The sequence below is a fragment of the Prionailurus viverrinus genome, chromosome C1 (genome assembly GCF_022837055.1).
Source record: "Prionailurus viverrinus isolate Anna chromosome C1, UM_Priviv_1.0, whole genome shotgun sequence".
In the NCBI taxonomy this organism is placed as follows: Eukaryota; Metazoa; Chordata; class Mammalia; order Carnivora; family Felidae; genus Prionailurus; species Prionailurus viverrinus.
The window spans coordinates 210961412-210965471 of NC_062568.1; the positions used below are offsets into that span (position 1 = coordinate 210961412).

General features: G+C 53.0%; 1 long non-coding RNA gene across 1 annotated transcript; it reads left to right on the top strand.

Moving 5' to 3' along the window:
* The first annotated feature begins 201 nt into the window (after nt 1–201).
* LOC125172992 (uncharacterized) lies at nt 202–3127 on the top strand. The gene is made up of 3 exons (XR_007154887.1): nt 202–1725; nt 1784–1898; nt 2625–3127. It is a non-coding gene; the product is annotated as an uncharacterized LOC125172992 (long non-coding RNA).
* The last annotated feature ends 933 nt before the right edge of the window (nt 3128–4060 follow it).

Below are 4060 nucleotides of genomic sequence, written 5' to 3' on the forward strand. Positions count from 1 at the left end.
GCCCTGCGGGCAGGACAAGGCGGGCAGCTCTCCCTCTGAGGACAGCGCCCGGGACCAGGAAGACTTCTCTGCTGCTCGAGCTGAGCCCGCGAGGGCTGTAATTAATTGAGACAGGACAAGATGCTTTAAAAATTTTATGATCAATTTGCATAATGGATCTTTGTTTTAAAAAAAGGAACGAACAAAACGCTAGCTCTCGGGCATCCTGGCGCAGCTCCCCCTGCAGACGCGACCTGCCAGAAGCCGGCATTTCTGACCATAGAGCTTTTCCACGAAAAATCGGGTTTATTGCCTTTTCTCGTCTGATTATATATATAAAACAACAACGCGGGCTCACTGGATGAGGTTGGGGGAATGCGGAAAGGGACAGCGACGCTTTAATATCTTGCCACAGGAAGGATCTGGCGGTGACGGATGGTGTGTTTTCTGTTCTTACCTCGGAAGTGGTCCCCTGATAGCCTCTCCTGTAGCAGCACCAGCTTCCGTGCACTTCATAAATTCTCTGGCAGCCCAGCCGACGGCCCCGTGTACTTTTATTACTGGAGGCTAATTGCCCCGTCTCCGACTGCTCCTGGGACGGAGAAGGCTTCTGCGGGCGGGGGGAGGGAGGGTGGCGCTCTGGGGGAGGAAGCCTCTCGGTTCCGGCATGGCAATGGGGAAGAGTACGGAAACCAGGCCGAGGCATCAGAGCAGGTGTCTGCCGCGCGCTCCCTGCTCGCTCAGCAAAAGGCGAAGCAGCCACATGCGTCTGTCACTTAACCTTGGGGGCAGCTTGCCAAGGAGGTGGTGTCATTGAACCATTTTCCAGACGAGGAAGCTGAGGGAGAGGTGGCTTGCCCGAGGTCACACAGCTAGTGGGAGCCAGAGCAGAGGCTCAACCCAGGCTGCCTGAGCTGCAGTGCCGCTGAAGCCAGGAAATCGTACGTACAGAAGAAGGCACGTAGGCTGCAGCGGGCAGGTTTTTAAGATGGCTGCCAGGGGTACACCCTTACAGGTGTCGTCCCTTCAAGTGGGCGGGACTCAGAGTATGATGAGACGTCACTCCGTGGATAGGTTACACGCGACGGCAAGGTGAAGTGACCTGGCAGATGTGACCGAAGTCTCTACTTGGCGGCCTTTAAGTTCATTAAAAGGGAGATGGTTCTGGGTGGGCCTGACCTAATCAGGTGAGCGCTTTAGCTGAAAAGCCTAGAAGTCAGAGAAGAAAAAAGTCAGAGAGATTTGAAGCAGCAGATACTCCTCTGTTGACCTTGAGAAAATAAGCTGCCATATTGTGGAGGGGTGGGGGAATCACATGGAAAGGAAGGGCAGGTGACCCCTAGGGGTTGAGGGTCTCAGTCCTACAACTGCAAGGAGCTGAATTCGTACGACAACCAGGGCATTGGGAAGAGGGACCCTGAGTCTATGACGCGAGAGCTATTGTGCGAGGTCATAAAGAGCATGTGGTCACCAGTTGACCTTCAGGCTGGTCAGCCAATGGACACTCATCACTCCCTCCCCCGTCCTTGGACGGTACATTCTGCTTGCCTCCCCCATTCCCAGAGGCTGCCCCAAAGATACAGCCTTGAGATAGCTTGTGTTGACAGCCTGTGGCTGGTATGTGTGATTGAACCCAGTTAAGGCCTCTATATAAAGCTTTGAGATTTGGTGGGGGAGTGGGGAGATCCGCTCGTCTCGGGGTGCCCCCTTGCTTATTGGAACTGCCACCCACCAATCTGGGTACGGGTGGTATCCTTGTTTCTTCGCCCTCTCCGTGCCCTTCAAGTGTGGGGGCCAGATTCAGATGGCATCCGAGGAGCTCCCAGCCCTGGCTGCCACCTTGATTTCAGCCTAGTGAGACCCTGAGCAGGGGACCCAGCTAACCTGGACCTTGGCTCTCGACCTTTGGAAACTGCAAGGTAATCATTTGTGTTGTTGCCAGCCTGCCGAATTGGTGGTAATTTGTTACGCAGCGTAGATCACTGATGCACATGCAAATTAATGCAAACTAGAGACCAGAAGGCACAGGGTCTTTGCACGGTAGGTGCTTAGTAAGTGCAGCTCCGCCCTCCCCTTCGTCCCAGAAGCTATGTGTCTCGAGCAAGGGCCGGGGGTAGACGTAAGGGCAGGTGTGTTCAGGAGCACTTGGCTTCTCCGTCGATGGTGTCAGGTAGCCCCAGGCCCTTGTTACTTAAGAAAAGTCAGCTGAGGTTGGATTCCTTCCCCCGGCTCCCAAAGGCTCTTTAAGAAGCCACCGCAGTCACACGATCCCATAACTTCTCCCCCTGTAGGCAGAGAGGCTTAGAAATGAAAATATTTTGTCTCTTTCACACGGTGGGGAGTGTGGGGGTGTTGGAGTGTTCGGCTGTAATACATGGCTCCGTAGGCAGCCCTATTACCAGTCCCTAAAATATGCAATTGGGGGAAAATGGGTAATGAGATGAGGTTTGGAGACCGAGCTCTGAGTGGCTTAGGATGCAGCCAGAAGACAGAAAGGGAGTCCTACACATCAAAAGTGGAAGCAAAAACGTAGCAATCACGTCCTTTGAACAAACACCCTAATCATCTTTCTGAGGCTGCGTGCCGGGTTGCCACGGGCCATGTGTGTTAAGAATGACACCCTCTGCTGCTTCTGTTCCGGCAAGTCACAGCTTCAAAGCCCCTCCATGTGCTCGTCAAGACCCAGTCTCACCAGGCAGAAGAAAGGACTCTTAAGGACTCCAGGATGCTGTGCTCTAAGCTGGAGGCAGAGTCCTGCTGTCACAAATGAGTGAGTCTCCGGGGGCCCGACGAGGGGTCCGCAGGGCTGGGCTCTCTCCCACCTTCCCAGACCTCGGCATGAGACCACAGGGCACCTGTCGTCTCTTCCTCATTGTCTACCTGATCTCTTCTTGTTCATCTGTGGGGACCATCTCCTCCGGGAAGCCTCCCTGAGTGCAGTCTGGGTCAGCCTCCTTGGCCAGGGTCCTGTTGCCCACCGGACTTTGCCTTCAGAGCAACTGTGATCGACAACCTATCCGACTCGATTGTTGGACTCTCAAGTTTCAGGAGGGCGGGACTAGTGCCTGTGTGGCTCATTGTTATATGCCAGCATCCAGTCCAATGGCGGGTAGGTAGGAGGGATATTTGTAAAGTCAACAAATGAAGAAAATGCGGGGAAAGTGGGTAAGGGGTTGGGCAAGCCTGCTAAGGAGGGGCTGCCTTGAAGGTTTTTGGGAGCCTCCCACCTTTCTTTTCCACCCCTATTTTGAACCAGAGGTGAGTCCGACCTCCCTTGTTTTACCAAGAGGGAAACCAAAGCCCAGAGAGGGAAGAGACTTCTTCAAGTTCACACAGCAATCTGACAACACGGATCTGGATCCAGAACCGTGCAAATGATTGCTCTGTTATATCACCTTGTCTTAGTGAAGGTCAGAGAAAGGGGGGTGGAACAGACCAGTGGGACATCCTGGGCATTTGCATCAAGGCACAGTGACAGATCGGTCTGTCTCTGATGGAGGGTCCATTTTCTTTCTATAAGTGTATGGCTAATGCTTAATAGGGTTGCGACAAGGTTGAGGTCATTGGTGTTCCTGGGGCACCAAATTTAAGGAGATATTCACTCTTGGGTATTTCCCAGTCTCTGAGAGTGAGCCCCTCACTAGAGTTTGTGCCCTCAGCACTTCTCTGACCTCACCTTCGTTCTGACCCTGACACATGGTGTCTTAGTAACATGGGGTGATGCTAAAGGATTGCAGACTTAAAGATAAGGCCAGATATCAGCATCTCAGGAAGATCTATCCATCTATCCTTCCATCCATCTATCTGTCCATCCTCCCTCCCTCCCTTCCTTCCTTCCTTCCTTCCTTCCTTCCTTCCTTCTTTCCTTCCTTCCTCCCTTCCTCCCTTCCTTCCTCCCTTCCTCCCTTCCTTCCTTCTATCTGTCCTTCCTTCCTTCTTTTCATCCTTTCATCCTTCTTTCCTTCCTTCCTTCCTTCCTTCCTTCCTTCCTTCCTTCCTTCCTTCCATTCTTCTATCCATCTGTCTTTCCTTCCTTCTTTCCCCTTCCTTCCTTCCCCTTCCTTCCCCTTCCTTCCTTCCT